The sequence below is a fragment of the Electrophorus electricus genome, chromosome 7 (genome assembly GCF_013358815.1).
Source record: "Electrophorus electricus isolate fEleEle1 chromosome 7, fEleEle1.pri, whole genome shotgun sequence".
NCBI classification, from domain to species: domain Eukaryota; kingdom Metazoa; phylum Chordata; class Actinopteri; order Gymnotiformes; family Gymnotidae; genus Electrophorus; species Electrophorus electricus.
Genome location: NC_049541.1, coordinates 16598456 through 16619371, shown reverse-complemented (window position 1 = coordinate 16619371; position 20916 = coordinate 16598456). Strand labels below are relative to the sequence as shown.

General features: G+C 38.9%; 1 pseudogene; it reads left to right on the top strand.

The window, feature by feature from the left end:
- Window positions 1–3774: 3774 nt before the first annotated feature.
- Window positions 3775–18147, top strand: LOC118241701 (annotated as a pseudogene).
- Window positions 18148–20916: the final 2769 nt, after the last annotated feature.

The window sequence follows — 20916 nt, the reverse complement described above, 5'->3', positions numbered from 1 at the left end:
GGAGTCAAACTTTGTTTGGGAAACATATTAGACCAGGGAAATATCTAATCTTGTCTTGTGTTAATCTCTTTCAAGGTTTACTATTATCTGATAGTGAACAATATCATTCAATTAAATAAACAAGAATGTATCATACAACATTATATTTATATAATACGTATATTGTGTTATTGCTATAGTATTCTATTTTGGTCACACTAGGGAACAACACAACTTATTAAAAGACTATGTTGATGTTATAATATTTGCAATCTGATGTATTTGTCCATTTCTGTAGTATGTGTATAATACACTATATAGTAATTATGCTAGGTTAGAGTATATAAATTCAGAGTCTATTAAAAAAACCCCACAAAGGTGTATAATTAATAATATAAAAAAGTAGTTTATTTGTGCAAAGTACATAACAGTCCAAAACTTTGGAATGACTTGAAGATTCAATATAACTAGTAAAGGGGTTTGTTTCCATATGTAGTGTTGTAGTATATGGAACCATAAATTAATTGTCTTGGTTTTAGGGTAGGAGGACTGAAATTTGTAAGCTTCACATTTTCACATGATCATCAGCAAATATGACCAGAGCAAGTAAATGATGTTCATAACTGTCATTGTGGTATAGTGTTTTGAAAGATGTAGCATTTCCAAAGACAATTGCTTCCAAATTTATAGTTTTAAGAGACTAAGACAATATGCCTTCTCAAAGGATACAGGCTAAAAGTTAAAAAGTTTCATTTCATGAAACTTAAGTGATAGTGTTCGTATTTGCTTGCTGGTGCGTGGTTATGTGTCCTCAACAAACATAGATGGCAGCTTTGTAAAATTATTATTATTATTATTATTATTATTATTATTATTATTATTGTTATTAATAGTAGTAGTAGTAGTAGTAGTAGCAGTAGTAGTACTAGTGGTAGTTAGTAGTCGTGGTGTTGGTGGTGTTGGTAGTAGTAATATAGCTGCATAATTTTATTATATATTTTATATATTTGTAGGTTTTATGTATTATCATTATTATTATATCTATGGTGATATTGCTCAATCTTCCACTTTATCAAGACATGTGGAATTGTACGTAACAGAATGCATGTAATTGATCCTTTCCATAACAATTTGATTTTTTTTCTGTTTTTTTTTTTTATGTTCATTCATTCATATTACTCCTGTTTTCATTTAATAATACACTTGAGTATATGAACCTCTTTGTTTGGTTTAAACTTAGCTGACCTAAATTGAATATACGTGAATAACATTTATAAAAGTACAGTAGGGACAGAAATGTCTTAATTGTATCATTTGCCTCCATAAATTTCAATACAGTTGGACAGAAAATATAATATTTGACTATATTTTACTATTTATAAATTATTTAATGTTACACAACATACAATATATAATATACACACATTTGATATTTAGTATATTTGAAGTATAACTAATGTAAAACGTTTTATTTTTATATTATGCAAAAATATCGAACTGGTCGTGGTGTCGTCTCGGTCTTGAATCGAAGTCTGTCTAATGCCATTGACTACGGTACTGTTCAAATATATATACTATGTCGGAGAAAGAAAACCTCACATGCCCCGCTGCACTCGTAGAAGACGGCTGAGGAGAGATCAGCGCATGCTCAGTTTTATTTTGTCAAAGGAGAAACCTAGTCTTGTAACTGAGTTAACACGTTGTTTATTACCGTGGCCTATGCGTATTTTTAGCAGGAGAACGTATCCATCCTTTTAGAAATCACAACACGCAATGTTGGCAGATGTGTTCCCTTTTTACAGTCAAGCATGCTCTGTATAGCTATAAACTATTTAGCTAGGTTTCATTAAATATTATTTTCAACAGTTCTTATGGAGGATTAAATTTAAAAAAATCTAAATCAATCAATAAACAAAACCCTACATAAATAAGTGAATAAATGGGCAACATAAAAGCAATGTATTTATCGATTTATGGATTTCTTTCTTCACTACGGTAAACCAACATGGTAGAGAAAGCAGTGTGTTCGATTATTCTTGTCTTGCTTTTGAATCACGTTGAAATATTAAACATTTCACACCAGAAGTTGTGCGGCGAGGCGAGAAAGACATGTCACAGCTTGTCACAACGTTTGCCGTTTAACGCCAGCTTTTATCCCCGATCTATGTATGCAGATTTGTATGCCGTGTCGATTCTAACGTCTGTTGGGGCCCTAGCCAAAAATTCTAAGAGGCCCCTCCAAGCAGTGTTCATCGCCATTATCTTATAAATAACCTAACACCAACAAGAAACTGCAAAATGTTAACTTTTTATTTCAAAAGTTAACAGTGCTATTATTTTCAGAATATAAATATAAATAACATTTTAATGAAAATGTATAGTCTTCATTATATCAAAACGACGACAGATATGGGAAATACAATAAAATACACAAACCACACTGCACATATAGCACAATAATGTATAACAATAAACCTCAGTAATTCAGAATACACTCTTACAAGCTTCTTTCCATCTAAAGTTCATAAATTAGCATAAATTAGCTTGACATTTAGCTCAGTTAGACACAGCTTTCATCAGTTAGCTAGAGAAAAACTAATGTTTAAATAATCTAATTCCCCCCTCCAAATCACTCCATTACCTGTGTTCTATAAAACTACAGGTAAAACATTACCTACTCTAGAACAAGAACAAGTTGACTGGTTATGAAGTGTTAATACTGTAACTACTAGCGTCTACGTTCTGACAGCCTGATAGGCTAGCTACACTACTGAGTCAACTGCCTGTATACTGACTCTGACTCATGTCATGGAAAACTGAGCTGGACACACTAGGATGCTTTGCAAGCTAGGCTAACTAATATTAAATGTCAAGGTAAACAAATGAAATAATGTAATTCTAGTGGATGTTATGTTATTCAAGTGTATCTCCCACAAATTTAAGGCTAGACTTGCAGGAATTAGTTATTAATCATTATATTTAATTGGTATTATCTGCCCCGCTCACTAGTAATGTGTTTTCTCCTTATCCTCTTTTTTCTTCTTTCTCTTTTCACTGCCAGAAGGATAACTACTCTTCATTTTTGTTGACTGACTTGTGTTGGTGACAACTTCTTGTCATTATTAAACAAATCTTGAACAATACTTGCAACAGGAGGGAGTGGAGTCAGACAGGGCTCGCTTAGAGAACTGAGGTCACAAACTGTCATTGCAAACTTTGCACATTGTCATTGACGTAGTATAAAGTTCGTCAGTTTACAGCATTTAATGATTTTTGCTACAATTTCTCAGCTGTTTTAAGCTGTTACAATATTATGAGAGCAATATTATGAGAGCAAAGAAGCACCGAAAGATAAAAAGCTTATTTTTTGTTTTTCTTTTTGTGACCGTTTAGTTTTGTCAATAAACGCACAAATTCACTTTGCAACCTGTTACAATATTACAAATCACAAATGCATTCGGTTTGTGGAGGTTTATAAACCCACTGGTATACCAGTCTGTTGTCTGTGGAATAGGATTAATATCATGCATGCTCTGCAGTGAGACCCCTCTCAAATGGTTGAAACCAGCCGAGGGAGAGAGAGAAACAAAAAAAAAACAACCAAAAAAAAAGAGAATACATGAAAAAGAAAGTCAGGAAGAAAAGGAATAAAAACAAGGTTAAAATGAATCAAAAGTTAACATGGTTTTGTGAAATCTGTTTTAGCATTTCTTAGTCATTACATTAAGTTACATTTGTCTCTATTCCTTATACTAATATTTTAGGAGTGAGGCTGGTCGGTGGTCCTCGCTGCTCTGGGAGGGTAGAGGTGCTTCATGGGAAGACCTGGACCACAGTGTGTGATGCTGACTTTGACCAGCAGGATGCAGAGGTTGCGTGTAGAGATCTGGGCTGTGGGGCTCCTGTGGAGATGGTGGGAGCAGCTGCTTTTGGCAGAGGGGAGGGCCAGGTGTGGACAGAGGAGCTTCAGTGTAGAGGCAACGAATCTGATATTTACTCTTGTCCGACATCTTCATTCAAACAAGGTTGCTCTCATGACAACGATGTGGGTCTGTTGTGTGCTGGTAAGAAATACATTTATTTTAAGTAATGACATATTTCCACATCTTCATTTGTTTATGTAAAACACTTTCACATTTAGAAGAGATTGTCTTCACTCTATACATTCTGTCTTCCACAGACAGTGTGAGACTGGTGGATGGTAGTAGTCACTGTGCTGGGAGAGTAGAGGTTCTTCACAGAGGACAGTGGGGATCAGTGTGTGATGATGGCTGGGATATGAGAGATGCTGCAGTAGTGTGTAGAGAGCTGGGCTGTGGGGAGGCTGTAGATGTACTGGGTAATTCTCACTTTGGACCAGGATCAGGACCAATCTGGATGGATGATGTGGACTGTAGTGGATCAGAGTCTACACTGAAGAACTGTAGATCAGCAGGTTGGGGTAAACATAACTGTAATCATACTAAAAATGCTGGAGTCATCTGCTCAGGTAAACTACAATACATATGCATATGGCATCTATACTGATTGTAATTCACAACCTAATATAGTATTAGTCACTATGGCTCTACTTTCACATGTCTTTGGCAAATTTTGGTGTTTTTATATATATTACATTTCTTAAACTTTTCTGACTATTTGTGTTTGTCATGTATGTTGGCAGTATTTTGTACATAAAGGTTTTTACTGATATTTTATGACATTAAAGAAAACCACATGAACCAAGCATTAATTAGAGCATTACCTTAATATTAATCTATTTAAGCATTTCTTGGTCTTCACAATAAGTTACATGTGTCTCTATTCCCCATACTAATATTTTAGGAGTGAGGCTGGTTGGTGGTCCTCGCTGCACTGGGAGAGTGGAGGTACTTCATGGGAAGACCTGGGACACAGTGTGTGATGCTGACTTTGACCAGCAGGATGCAGAAGTTGTGTGTAGAGAGCTGGGCTGTGGGGCTCCTGTGAAGGTGCTGGGAGCAGCTGCTTTTGGCAGAGGGGAGGGCCAGGTGTGGTCAGAAGAGCTTCATTGTACAGGCAACGAATCTCAGATTCACCTCTGTCCCTCATCATCTACACTTAAACACAACTGCTTTCATGAGCATGGTGTGGCACTAGTGTGTGGGGGTAAGATTTGGGGTAATTCATATATAAACATGTATTTATCAAACTATAATCATACGTTATGTAAGATTTTAACATTTTTTTTGTATCTCTTCCACAACTGTCTTTTTCTACCGATTTGTTTCCATACCTCTCTACCTCTTTCTTTCTTCCTAATTTTCATTTTGCACAGACAGTGTATGGCTGATGGATGGTGGTGGTCACTGTTCTGGGAGAGTGGAGGTTCTTCATAGAGGACAGTGGGGAACAGTGTGTGATGATGACTGGGATATGAGAGATGCTGCAGTGTTGTGTAGAGAGCTGGGCTGTGGGGAGGCTGTAGATGTACTGGGTAATTCTCACTTTGGACCAGGATCAGGACCAGTCTGGATGGATGATGTGGACTGTAGTGGATCAGAGTCTACACTGAAGAACTGTACATCAGCAGGGTGGGGTAAACATGACTGTAATCAAACCAAAAATGCTGGAGTCATCTGTTCAGGTAAGATGCTCTAAATCTCAATATAAAACTCAAATAATACAGTTTACTACTGAACATTTATTAATTTCCTTGCCTTTGTCATTTATGAATCTAAAAATATAATGCATATTATTGTATTTTTCCCACCTCCAACTCAAGATTTTCCATGACTTTTAAGGGTTGAGACTTTAATGGCCCAACAAATACATTCATATTTCAACATGTGAATAATAATCATTAGAAAGCACTGAATTTTCTTTGTTCTTTTATGATAATATTTTAGGGGTCAGATTGGTTGGTGGTCCTCGCTGCTCTGGGAGAGTAGAGGTGCTTCATGAGAACACCTGGGCCACAGTATGTGTTAAAGACTTTGACCAGCAAGATGCAGAGGTTGTGTGTAGAGAGCTGGGCTGTGGGCTTCCTGTGGAGGTGCTGGGAGCAGCTGCGTTTGGCAGAGGGGAGGGCCAGGTGTGGACAGAGAAGCTTCATTGTAGAGGCAACGAATCCCAGATTAACCTCTGTCCAAAATCATCTACTCTCAAACATGACTGCTCTCATGACAATGATGTGGGACTGTTGTGTGCTGGTAAGAAATGCATCATTCACAGTTAATCTTGTATTTTCTGAGACTAATCATGTAAGTTATTCACAATTTAAACCCATTCTGTTATAGAATTTTATCTATATATGAATTATATATAATTTTAGCATTTTCTCTTTGTAATGGTGATGCTGAAGCTCAAGAAGTATTAGGATTAATTTACAGATTTCTTGCTGTGGAAATAGTTAAAGAAGACAGAGCAACAATAAGTGTAGTCTTAACAAGTATAGAGGCAGAAAACCAGGGAATTATTTGATATCAGGCAGCAGTGCCAAAACACAAATGGCTAAGATCACAAACCATTAAAAAAGGAGGGTCAGAAACAAAAAGAGCCAAATGCATCAGATAAATAGTTCAGAAATGCAGACAGAGAAAAGTGGCAAGACTTCAGAATAAAACAAGCGAGTTTAAATAATACAGTTAAAGAGTTCCAAACATTTCTTAGTGTGCAGAGTTAAGAACCATGGCAACCAGTCAGTATTCTGGAGCAGGTGAGCTCTGGTGGTGGATGTGGGAAGTGTCTGAGTCCTCCATCTGATGGCCTGTGTGTAACAACAGTGACTTACATGACAATTACGCATACCCCCTCCCCCAACTTAATCACTCTCTCTCTCTCTCTCTCTCTCTCTCTCTCTCTCTCTCTCTCTCTCTCTCTCTCTCACTCTTGCTCTCACTTTCTCTCTCCCTGACAAACAGACATGGTGAGGCTGGCAAATAGCAGCAGGCCTTGTACTGGGAGAGTGGAGATTCTTCATCAAGGACAGTGGGGAACAGTTTGTGATGATGACTGGGATATGAGAGATGCTGCAGTGGTGTGTAGAGAGCTGGGCTGTGGGGAGGCTGTAGATGTACTGGGTAAAGCTCACTTTGGACCAGGATCAGGACCAATTTGGATGAATAAAGTGGCCTGTAGTGGATCAGAGTCTACACTGAAGAACTGTGGTTCAAGTAGAAGGGTTAGTGACTGTCATCTTGCAGGAGTTATCTGCTCAGGTAAATTATATTAATCTTTAGAATGGATATATTTACCTCGACTGGCATTTCTGCATATTTGCTAGCTTTCAGACTTTATTATACCAGTTATGACATTACAAATTTTGTGCATCTCAGTTTTATATTTGTTTAATAAAAGGAAAGCATGGAATCATTATCATTAGAAGCTTCTATGGACATGAACCTATGAATGTGACATGCTATGATAGATCAGTTTTTAACAATTCTTGTGGAGTTCCTTTTTCAGAGAGAATAGCTGTGCTTTCTTTCTTCAGCTTTTGTAAAGGAAATTAAATTATCCTTTGTCACTTAATAGACCACCACAAAATCTATTTTCTAATAATATATTTCTTATTTGCTGCCATTAATGAAGAACCATGCATGAACTAGATAGATAGATAGATAGATCCACCACCATTTCCTTGGTCTTGTCCACACTGAGGAGCAGATGGTTCCTCTCACACCACTCTACAAAACTGTTAACCACATTTCTGTGTTCTCCCTCCTGACCATCCTTGATACATCCAACCACCGCAGAATCATCAGAAAACTTCTGAAGATAGCATAGGTCAGACACGTACTGGAAGTCAGTCGTGTACAGGGTGAATAGGAAAGGTGAGAGTACAGTTCCCTGTGGTGCGCCAATGTTACTGACCAAGACTTCAGATCGGCTTGCTCCCAGCTGCACATACTGGGGTCTGTCAGACAGGTAGTCCTTGAACCAGGCAATCATGGACACATCCACCTGCAGTCTCTCTATCTTCTCCCCCAGTCTGACAGGTTGGATGGTGTTGAATATGTTTGAGAAATCAAAAAAGGTGATTCTTACAGTGGTGTTGATCTGATCCAGATGTGTGTGTGCCTTCTGCAGTAGGTAGATAACAGCATCATCCATGCCTACCTGCTGCTGGTAAGCAAACTGCAGAGGGTCCAGGAAAGGGCTGACTATAGGTCTAAGATATGACAGCACTAGTCTTTCTAGGAACTTCATGACGTGAGATTGTGAGCGCTACTGGTCTGTAGTCATTTAAGGAAGATGTAGACTTCTTTTGAACAGGAACTAGGCAGGAAGTTTTCCACCGCCTTGGCAGTCTCCTGCTTAAGGCTCAGGTTATAGAGCTGCTGAAGGATCCCACACAACTGGGTTGCACAAACCTTCAGTACCCTTGGGCTGATTCCATCCGGCCCTGCAGCTTTGCCGACTCTATGCTTTTACAGCTGTCTTTTCACCTGGCTGGTTGTTACTTCTTGGTGGGGGAGTTGTGAAAGTTGCGAATCAACAGATAATGACTGTAGGGCAAGAGGGGGTGGGTGCTCATGTTTAAGAGGTGTTGATGTTGAGGAAGTGGGGGAGATGCCCCTGCAGGTGTGGGCGGAGGGTGTTGTGCTGAACCTGTTAAAAAACACATTAAACTCATTGGCCTTGTCTTGACTGCCCTCAACAGTCTGTTGCCTTATTTTGAAGCCAGTGACCTGCTTCATGCCTGTCCACACCTCCTTTGTATTCTGCTGAAGCTTCATCTCCAGCTTCCTTCTATGGGCTTCCTTGTTCTCCTGGACTCTCACCTTAAGCTCTTTCTGCACCCCCTTCAATAGTTCTTTGTCATTAAGTCTGAAAGGCTGTTTTTTCCTATTAAGAAGTTCCTTCAGGTTTTTGGTGACCCATGGCTTGTTGTTAAGGAAACAACATACCCACCTGACAGGAACAATGATGTCAAAAGTTGATATAGTCGGTGATGCAGTCTGTGATACTGTTAATGTCCTTGCCAGCTGATTCATAGAGCACCTCCCAGTCTGTAGTCTCAAAGCAAACCTGTAGAGCCTCTTCTGCCTGGTGAAACCTTATTAACTTCTTTGTCACAGGTTGTTTTAAAACAACAGACCGGTATGAGGGTGACAACAGAACCAGGTTATGGTCTGATATAGTCTGAACTTGTGCAATATTATAAAAAATCAATAATGTAAGTAATTTTTCTATCACTAGAATGTGTTATATTGTCTCTATTCCCCATACTAATATTTTAGGAGTAAGGCTGGTTGGTGGTCCTCGCTGCTCTGGAAGAGTGGAGGTACTTCATGGGAAGACCTGGACCACAGTGTGTGATGCTGACTTTGACCAGCAGGATGCAGAGGTTGTGTGTAGAGAGCTGGGCTGTGGGCCTCTTGTGGAGGTGCTAGGAGCAGCTGCTTTTGGCAGAGGGAAGGGCCAGGTGTGGACAGAAGAGCTTCAGTGTAGAGGCAACGAATCGGATATTTATTCCTGTCCAAGATCATCTGCAGTCAAACTTGACTGTTCTCATGACAGTGATGTGGGACTGGTGTGTGCTGGTAAGAACTGTGTTTTTTAAAACTGATTTCACATTTTACATAAAACACATTTTCTGTGTTAAAAACCCATTGTACATGATGATCTGTCTGTCTCTCTTTTTTACTCTATCATGTTCTTCTTCTTGGTCATACACAGGCAGTGTGAGGCTGGTGGATGGTGGAAGTCACTGTGCTGGGAGAGTGGAGGTTCTTCATAGAGGACAGTGGGGAACAGTGTGTGTTGTTGGTATAAGTACAATAGCTGCAGTAGTAGGTGTTTAGAGAGCTGGGCTGTGGAGAGATATTGAGTGGTACTGCAGGTTACACACCAGGATCAGGACAAATTTGGATGAGTCATGTGGACTGCAGTGGAACTGAGTCTACAGTGAAACACTGTGGATCCTTGGGCTGGGGTAAACATAGCTGTCTTCATTATTATGATGCTGAATTAATCTGCTCAGGTATGTTTAAATCAGTATGTTTATTCAATCAGTCTATTTTCTATTAATCTCTTTTAGAATGATTTGTATAAACATCAGAAATATCATATTTGTGATTAATTCTAGACCCATCACCCACAGAACATAGATGAGATGAATCTGACTTTAAATTTCATAGTATGTTTTAAGTAACTGCATGATTGTAGACAATTCATTCTTATATGTGTTGTCGATTGTGTTAATGATGTTACTTTACACACATGTCACAAAATTCCCAGACTTAAAGATGGTCCTCACCTGTGTTCTGGGAGAGTAGAGATGCTTCATGGGAAGACCTGGGTCACAGTGTGTGATGCTAATTTTGACCAACAGGATGCAGAGGTTGTTTGTAGAGAGCTGGGATGTGGGCATCCTATCGAAGTGCTGGGAGCAGCTGCTTTTGGCAGAGGGGAGGGCCTGGTGTGGACAGAGGAACTTCAGTGTAGGGGCAATGAATCTGAGATTTCTCTTTGTCCAACATCTTCAGTCAAACAGAACTGCTCCCATTACAGGGATGTGGGACTAATATGTTCAGGTTAAGTCTTTGCCATTTTTTGTCAGAAATATTATGCAACTATGAGATACTAAGATAAGTGTTGTTCTTGTCTTTTTTACAGATCTGTAATCAGTTCTGTGTTGTTTTACAGGTCACACAGCAGCACATCTGGTGAACGGCTGGGACTCCTGTTCTGGTCGAGTGGAGCTCCAGTATCTCAGTGAATGGGGCTCAGTTTGTGGTGCTAGCTGGGATATGAGAGCTGCCAGTGTCCTCTGTGGACAGCTGAAGTGTGGGAGTGCTGTGGCTTTGTTGGCGGCGGACTGGTTTGGGGAGGGGAGCGGCCGCACCTGGGCTGATGTTTTTAATTGTCATGGGAATGAGACACACCTGTCAGAATGTCCCATCTCATCATGGAGTCGAGCAGTATGCTCTCATAAACAGGATGCTGGAGTCATCTGCAATGGTGAGCTCTTCCACTCATGTTCAGCACATTAGTGAAATTAGTGATATTTTGCATACTAAAATAAGCTTATTAATTTACATGTTTAATTATATTCCCATTCAGGTTCCTCTCAGGCCTTTCATGAGGGGCAAGTGCGGTTGTCTGGAGGGAGGGAGTGTGAGGGGCAGGTTGAGGTTTACTTCAGCCAGGACTGGAGGAGAGTTCTCCTGGACTCCTGGAGTGTGACTGAGGCCTCAGTGGTCTGCAGACAGCTGGGCTGTGGCTCTGCGCTAAACTTCTACAGCTCCTCTCCATCCAGTCCTGATCAACACAGGCACATGTGTGTGACGGGTTTCAATTGTTCTGGGAGTGAAGCTCATCTGGGGAACTGCAGCAGTGCAAACCTCCTCAACCTCTCCTGCAGCTCCATGGAACAGCTGTCAATCACCTGCTCTGGTAATTGTTACATTAACCTAAAAACTGGTAATTGTTAACAAAATTAATAACATGCTTGCCTAATCTACTCTAAAATGTACACCAGTTGTGTCAGGATGACGTTTATGATGTTTGTCACATTAACAAAAATAATAACCTGGTGTTCTTATTTTGGTGGAACAATTCTATGTAAATCAAAACCAGAGTTTAAACTGTCTGAAATGTTTTGGACAATTAAGGTGTGACTGTGTGTGTGTGTGTGTTTCAGCCCACTCCTCCATCAGGCTGGTTGGCTCTGGGGGAGACTGTGCAGGAAGGCTGGAGGTTTTCCTCAGTGGATCGTGGGGGACAGTGTGTGATGATTCATGGGATATTGAGGATGCCCAGGTGGTGTGCAGGCAGCTGCAGTGTGGAGTGGCCCTCAGTGCCTACGTACCAGCCTGGTTTGGTCCAGGAAGCGGACCCATATGGCTGAATGAGGTGCAGTGTGAGGGAATGAGACATCCCTGTGGAACTGCAGGTATCAGTCTGGGGAAAGCATGACTGCAGACACAAGGAGGATGTAGGGGTCGTGTGCTCAGGTGAAGTATGCTGACTGCAGCTGTTCTTGAATTTGATTTACTTGTCTTTTGTTCTTTAAAGTGTATAGTGCTAACCTAAAATGTAACACGTTTGCACAGTTCAAAGGCAAGTGTCAAATGTAAAACTCTATGACATTAAGCATACAAGAATGATATCTAATAATTCTGATAGAAGAGAATCCCAAACTGGACCAAAGCAGTGTCATATTTAATAATGCTCATTGGTATTTGAGTTTAGCTATTTAAGTTTTGTTTCATATGGGTTTAAAGAAACATAAATAACGGTAATTAACAGACATTGATGGCAACTGTGCATTTATTCTGTGGGTAGAGTGAGCTCTCATGTAGAAACATTTAAGAATCATAGAAAGATTGACAAAATAGTTGCTTGCATATTTTCTCTCACCAGAGTTAAAGAGATCAGACTCACTGAGGGGTGTAAAGGGAATCTGGAAGTGTTCTACAATGGAACCTGGGGGAATGTGTGTGTGAATGGGATGAATGAAGAAACAGCAAGTTTGATCTGTCAAGAGCTGAACTGTGGGAAAACAGGCAGGGAGTCTGGGCCCAGAGCAAGAGTGGAATCATCTCCTAACTGGCTGGATCAGGTGAAATGTAGGAAACATGACTCCACTCTATGGCACTGCCCATCTGACCCCTGGGGGCACAATAAGTGTGATAATGACACGGAGGTGGCTCAGATTACTTGTTCAGGTAGGCAGATTATCCCTACATGTAAAGATTCTTGCAGATATCAAGTAGCTGAGAAGTTAAGAATTAAATGCTCATGAATATTAAATTTGCAATCATAATTTATATTATCATACTCACAGGAGTGCAGAAACAATTACAAAAACATGTGAAATGCTCTTCATTTCCCCATCAAAGACAGTGTTCAGGTAAGCATGCATTAATTAATGAGAGCATTAATCAAAATTCTTCCAATATCTTACTCTAGTCATTGTAAATTTTAATGGATTACTCAACATCAATACTTCACACAATCAAAGCTGACAAGAAATGTGGTATCTGCTGAACCCAGACAGTTATGTTACTACCCTAACTGTCCTGTGCAGTATTTTCTCCTCATGTCATATGTCTGTGGTATAGTTCTGCTGCCTCTCAGGCTGAGTGGACCAGAGGGAAGCTGCTCTGGGAGGCTGGAGGTTTATCATAATGCTGCATGGGGCTCCATCTGTGATGATCAGTGGGTCATCAGGGATGCTGAGGTGGTCTGCAGGCAGCTGGGCTGTGGGAAGGCACTGAGTGCTAATGGGAGTGCTGCCTTTGGTGCTGGTGAAGGGGTGATCTGGTTGAACAGAGTGGAGTGTAGAGGGGATGAGATTCACCTGTGGGACTGCAGTTATTCACTGAAGAACCACACTGACTGCTCTCACAAAGAAGATGCTGGTGTCACTTGTGCAGGTCAGAGGATACCTCAGACAGGGTTTTGGATTCAATAAATAACTAAATACTTTGACAAATTCAGTAGCTGAAAAAATAGAAATTGTGCTTGCAATGTTTTGATGTTTTTTTAGTTTGTAGGCTAATTACACCTTGTTATGCATCTCTGGGTGTTGAACCTGGTGATGAGGGATAAACCTGTGCAGCACATCATCAGTTAGTCATGTTGCTTTAAACTTGTGCTTCAGTAAGCAAGGACTCTTGGTGGAAGTTTTGTCACTGAGCCCTCTGTCCTCATCCCTTATCTCATCCTTGCATCATTTTGTCATGTCCCCAGAGGGGACAAATTATGGCTTTGATTTTGTATGTGTGTGTGAGTTCTGTGTCCACCTAACTGATTTGGTTATCTATTTCTAGACATCTCCCTGACCCCTGTTATTACAAGCAAAGTAACCACCAACTCCATCTCAGGTCCTTTTTTGATTCCTCTCCCTCATTTTTCTAAAATGTTCAAATGGAAAATACTGTTTATACACGTTCTCTTTTGCAATTTCTTGTCCAGTTGGTAAATCTGAGATGATAACCAGTCGACCTCTACCTCAACCAGTTACCTCTTCAGTGGTCCTGCTGGTACTGGGAGTGCTGCTCTTCCTGGCCTTAGTGCTTCTCTCTGGGCTGGTTTACCAGAACAGAGTGCTCAGGAAAGGTGGGGCACATTCACATATAATCTACAGTTTTACACATCTTATATCATAGACATCTTTTAATCCTTCAGTCTTTCATTCATTTGCTGGAGCCACGTTTCATCCTGTCTTTGCACCCAGTGCTCTCTAAGAGGAGGCATAAGACTTTGCCTGAAGTAATCTATGAAGAGATTGACCACAGAATCACCAATGAAAGAACTCCCATCTCAGCTCAAAAGGGTGAGTAATATGGAAGGGTAATATTGCAGGCATTCCTAGTGTGTATGACACAGAGATAAAAGAAAAAGACAGAGTGAGAGAAAAATGAGAGAGCTTGTGTGTTATATTTGTTATTTTGAAGCTGTGTGACTGTATCGCACTCTTTTCATACCTTATGACATTTCACATCTTGCTGCTCACTACATTAAGAGATATGAGCAGGATCATGATAAATATTTGCCTTATCACTGTAAGGCAAGGCAAGTTTTAATATGTAGTACCTTTCATGCACAATAGGAATTCAAAGTACTTTACTCAAATTTATAGAAACATTGAGTGGAAAAAGGTTTTAAATAATAAAGGCTGAGATCTGTCACCTCAGAAAGGGCTTTAAAAAATAGGAGTAGATTTAAAGTAAAGTAAAATTACAAGTTAAAAGATAAAGGCACAAGAAAACAAGAACATTGTCAATCTAAACAATAACATTTGGGGTATATCTAACATCAGGAAGGTTGTGATTGCATTTAGCATCATACTGTCTAAAAGCTGCCTCACCATATTTGGTTCTGATTCTAGGCCGCATTAGCTGACTAGCCTGACTGGCCTGTTGGGTTTGTACTCTTCAAGTAGAGATGTATTTTGGTTCTAGGCGATTCAGTGATTTATATACAATTGTTTGTATATCATTATATTTAGAAATACCAAAAATTAGGAACTTTGAAATGAATTGGTAGTGGATGTAAGAATGTGAAAACTGGAATCAGTGTGCTCAACTCTATTTGTTTTGGTAAGATTTCTGGCAGCTGCCTTTTGAATAAGATGTAACAGTTTAATTGTGAACTTGTTTAGGCCAGTATAAAGACTAGTGCAGTAATCTTGTCTGTAGGACAAGACATACTTCATTGTTGGACTCTATCCTACTGTACTGTACTAGGATATTCTATGAGTAAATGACAAAGCACTTTTGTCACTCGCTCTGGATAAGAGTGTCTGCTAAATGTCATAAATGTAAATTTCTATGTCCTGTTTAGACATGAGATTTTTACCCTTTGATATATTCTTTAGTTAAAAGTCATTCTGATCTGAAACAACATTCTGATTTCTGACTTTGTCTTTAGTCTTCAAGGCTCTGATGTACGAGAACTGACCTCAAGTCAGTCATTGCTGTTAATGGCCAAATGTTGTCTTTTCTTTGTTCAATTTGGTGCCTTTCCAGTTGTTTATCTCTAGGCACTTTTTTTTAAATCCTGAATATGTAAATGTGATGTAAAGTAATATATTTAATGAATTATATAGTTGACAGGGCAAGTGGTAATTGTGGGAATACTGTTGAGAAGTATCTGGTTAGGCAAAGTTGGAGTGTGTAATTCTTTTAGGTTTTGAAGAAATATATGCTTACACCTTTTGCTTTTTGTCTCAAGTGTATGCTTGAATGTGATACTATGTGTGAGGGAGAGAGACAGAGAGTGAAATAAATAACAAGAAGGGGAAAGAGAGATAAGGTGAGTGTGTGCATGATTGTTTGAGTTGGCTTGAGTGTGTGAGAGAAGCAGAGATACATAGAAAGAGCAATAGGAAGAGGTAAGGGGTTAAATCTTTGTGTGACTCTGTGTAGCTCCGACAGACAGAAAGACTAAGAGGATAAAGGTTACACAGAGTGTGTGCACATATTTGTGTGTTTTTATTTGCATGTGTGGTGCAGGGGTACTTCAAGACTCTTGTCTAAACTGAGACACACACAGAATGAAGGAGGGTATAGCTCAGCCCCTTTGTTTGCCAGTCAGTAGGAGGGGCAGAACTGTGCCTATGCTTTTCTGTTGCTCCTTTCCCTGCTCTCTGTAAGGTGGTCTCAAACCCAGGTCAACAGCCACCAACAGCCTATTGGGTGAGCAACCATGCTCTAACAATGGTGGGCCCGTGTGCCGAACAGTTAGAGCTCGGGTCAGGTAAAACAAAAGAAAAAACTAAACACCACGCTGAGCGTGGAAAAAAAGCGAGAACAAAGGACGCCAGAGGAAGAAATGGCAACCCCGATGCACTGGGGAAAACTCAAACTAAAACTTCCCAAACAAAACCACAAAACAGGGAGGAACTTGAATGGCTAAGGGAAGCCTCCGGAGAAAGACAGACTCGAGAGGGAAAACTGGAGAGAGGAGGGGACGTGTGAACACGGACACCCTCGCAGCACAGAAGTGAGGTGTAGCACGAGAGCTCAAAGAACTCAATACCTTAAGTTACCGGCTAGGATCTTAGCTCAGAACTTTGGCAAAGACCCAGCACTGAATGACTGGTTCACTGGGCTTATATAAGGTCTAGCCCAACTGTTGGGTGTTAAGCCTGATTAGTGGTGTGGTTGACTCGAGGCCTCCCTCTGGTAGCCGGAAGGGGCCTCGGCCTGGCGCCAGCCCTTACACTCTCTTTCTCTTACTACTTCTACCTGTTCTGCATATGCTTTCATGCTTTCTCTCTCTTCTTCTTCTCTTCTCACTCTTGTTCCCTGCTCTCTCACTTCTGTCATGTGAAAAGTAATTTACATTTAATACATGTTACATTAAAGAACTTGCATTTCATTTTAATACTATTTTCACATGTTCTCATCAAATAATCTTATGAAATGTTTCCTTTGAGAGATAAAACTACATGTGAATTGTGATTTTGTTTTTGCATCACCAGTTCATGCTAACTAAATAACACAAATGTGCAAAATGAATAGTTTACTGGTTATATTTCTCATTTTATAAGTTTAGGTTATCTAGTTAGAAGTGCCCCCTTGTTAACTTAACCAATGCCTTCATTTTAATGGTTCAATATGTGTTTTTTGGTAAGTGAAACGGTTATATGTGAGTACATTTTAAATGATCATTACCTTGTCTTCTGACTTGCTTTTAAATACTGGCATCACTATTATTATTAGCTGCTCAAGCGTTTGGAAAGATATTGGGTCATTATGGGACATGTAATCCCTGTAGTGAATTTATATGGTATAGTTCTACTCAACAAGGTTAAAATGTAAAGCATTATGGATTTTGTACTGAATTTTAGCTCAGTGACTTTTACCAGTGATTATAGTGGGGCATGGAAACATTTCAGTGGGGCATATGCTCCATTAATTTGGGTCTAGTGACACCCCTGGATTATTGTATTTGTATTGTATGGAAACATGGCAGTCAACTGGACAAATATTCTGTTTTTCTCACAGCTCATTATCCCTGAAGGAAGATGCTCATGAGTTCCTGTTTCAAGCATGTTTCATGATTGCTCTGTTCTCTTCTGACAGAATATATCGACTCAGAGGCTCAGCATTCTGGTTATGAAGATGTTGGTAAAGAGCTTCTCTCAGGTAAGGGTCGGATTACATCTCACAGAGAAATATTAGAATTGATAGAAATCATAGTGTTCTTTAATAATCTTATACTTCCAATCAATGCTGTTTTGTCGTAAACATACAACTTTTTAAAAACTCCTTAGTCAGTGTGCTGTGGGTGCCAGTTGTGGTACCTTGTAGAGTTTTGGTGACTGTTGTCATAGACAATTCTCTTTGGATGCAACATATATCTTAATATAATTTACAACAAATTCACTTTTCTTTCCGTTACAGCAAAATCTGTCAGTGAAGAAAAGACTGAGTATTATGATGATGCTGTCACCAGTAGTGGTCTGTCAATTAAATTTGTTTAATTCCTCACTTCATTGAAATGAAAGAGATGATGACTGAAATTACTCCATCAGCTCATTTTATTTGATTTAGGTGATCTAGGGACAGAAAATACACAGGATAATTACAATGACATCACACATGGACAGACACCTGATACTGTAGCAAGTATGCTTGAATAAAACCCCCTTGCTTTTGGAAAATGTAGGCTCTACTAATCATTTCATTACTCACACTACTGCCCAAATAGGTAACTGTAATTTGCTGTCAATTTGCAACATTAATACAACTTCAACCTTGTGCAGCTTTGTCTTGTAACATTGACAGTGATACATATACTATCAATTATTTTTCTTAAGATATTTTTGTTCATTTTTACATCAGTTTGCGCTGTCAGTTTTAAACACATTAATAACACTCAATGACACTGATGTCTGATGGTATTTATCTTACATTTTGATAGAGGATGTCATAGAGATCTATGATGATGCTGTTACTGTTGGACCAAACTCACATCTTACAACAGGTTGGTTTCTCTTAAAATGATAATGGAATTCTAAGCACAAGAATCAACACATTTATAATGTCAGACTTGTTGCTCAGTGGCATTAAAACTTGTTTACATGTGCTGGTGTGGCTCTCACTCCAGAGTACTATGATGATGTCATCTCCCCTGGACAGGACTCAGGAGGTGATACAGGTGAGAATACAGATGCAGTTTAGGTGGAGCCCATTATAACAGGTTTTTCTCTTTACTTGCACATTCCAGCTTCACTGCGTATTGTTAATTAAAGATGGACTGGCCTCTATGTAGAATCTGACACTTAATGATAATATGTAATGATAATGCTGATGTTTTAAAGAATGTTCTGAGTGTATTGTAGTGTAAAGATAATGTGTGCTGTAAGAATACTGACCAATCTAAAACATTATAGACATGTGATCTGTGTGCTTTGAAGAATCACCAAATCTAAAAAGCATCAATAATGTATGTTTAAAAAAAGATTTGACTGTATTATATTATGTTTTTATTATATCAACACTTTGTTTTGTTACATTGCAAAGCATCCTGTATTTGAAACATACAGAAATATGAATTTGCAAAACTAAATTGGTATATTTACTCTTGTTCTTTTACTTGCAGACTATGATAACCTGTAAGACACAGAGGAAAGGCTTCAGTCGGAGAAAACCTCATGAGAGTGCTTTTGCTCAGGAAATGACATTTGACCTCTTGAAACTCAAACAGTGTTTAGATCACAAATGGTTCAATGTCTTGCTTTACCCTTTTGCCAGAACACATTTTTGAAAATCATTTTAAACATAGAAGCATCATAGAAATACAATATTAACCCTTTTATATACATATATTACATGCATAATGTTGAATTTGGTAGCTTGAAATGGTTGATATGTTATTTGTTCCAAGGGCTCATTTATCAGTATTCAGTGCATGTGCTCCCTGGGAATCAAATCCATGACCATGGTGATATTAACACCATGTTCATAAGATTATTATGGTTTTATAAACAGTTAGCTAGCATTTAGATTCTGTTTTGTCCTGTATAAAGATGCACACCTTACTCTGTATAGGCCTACAACAAAGTCACTGGTGTTAAAGGTTTGATTCACTACTGAATCCTATAAATGTGAGCAATAGATGCTTTATTTGTCTTGACAACAGCCTTGTGAGTAAAAACGTTGCAATGAATAAAATATTATTACACAATTACGAATGGCTTTCATTTCTGTGCATTTTGTCCTGTGCTCATAAAGAACTCATATTGTACAAGCTAAAAGTAGAATGTTTATGATTAAAATAACTAATGTTCCATTTAATGTATTTTTTATTACTGGCCTCCCCATGAAGACAGTGTGATGATTGGTCACCCTCCTAGCGTCTCTGTTTTATGATTTCCCTCTCATGTCTTTGTTTTCCTTTACTTCCTGCTCCTTGTTCCGCTCCTTGGTTTCGTTTTCTCCGCCCCTCGTCTGTTCCTTCATTCCAGTCCGTGTTTTGGTTCTCCCTGTCCCATGTTTACCTGAGTCTGTTTAGTGCCTGATTGTCTTGGTTATTTAAGCCCTGTGTAGTGTCTTCTAGTTTGTTGGTTATTTTGGTAAGTTAGGTTGGTTGTATTGTGTTTTGATTATGCTTTACTGTTTGCTGAGTTCGTGTATTACCTGCCTCAGTGTTTTCCTCTTGCCTCTGTTTATTTTGCTCTTCTTGTTTGTGTTTTCCTCATTTACTAAACCACCTCATGCATATGCATTCTGCCTCTTGCCTGTTCCTGGTGGGATCATTACAGACAGCCAACAAATGACTGTTTCACATCCTTAGACTAGATGTCACTTTGTAACAGAATTATTAATGAATAATGTTGTACTTTTACAGACTATGCTGTATTGTCATAAACATACAACTTTTAAAATTCTTTTTCAGGGCAGTGAAGGGGAATAGATCAGAATGTCGTCAAGATAAACATTCTGTCTTACACATTACTTTGTATAGGCCTCCAACAAAATCACTAGTGTTAAAGGTTTGACTCACTACTGAATCCTATAAGTGTGAGCAATAGATGCCTTGACTTGCATTGTTGACAGCTTTGTGAGTAAAAACTTTGGAATTAATAAAGGGTTATTAATTAAATGTGTTTCATTTCTGTGCATTTTGTCCTGTGCTCATAAAGAACTCACATACTTTACAATATAAAAGTAGAATGTTTACGATTAAAACAACTAATGTTCCATTTAATGTCTGTTTTATTACTGGCCTCCCCATAAAGACAGCCAACTAATGATTGTTTCACATCCTTAAACTAGATGTCACTTTGTAACAGAATTAGAAATTAATACTTTCACAGTCAGTGCTGTATTGTCGTAAACATACAACTTTTAAAATTATTTTTCAGCAAAATATGTCAATGAAGAAAAGACTGAGTATTATGATGATGCTGTTACCAGTAGTGGCCTGACAAGTAAGTTTGTTTAATTCATCACTTCATTAAAATTAAAGAGATGATTACAGAAATTACTTTATCAGATCACTGTATTTGAT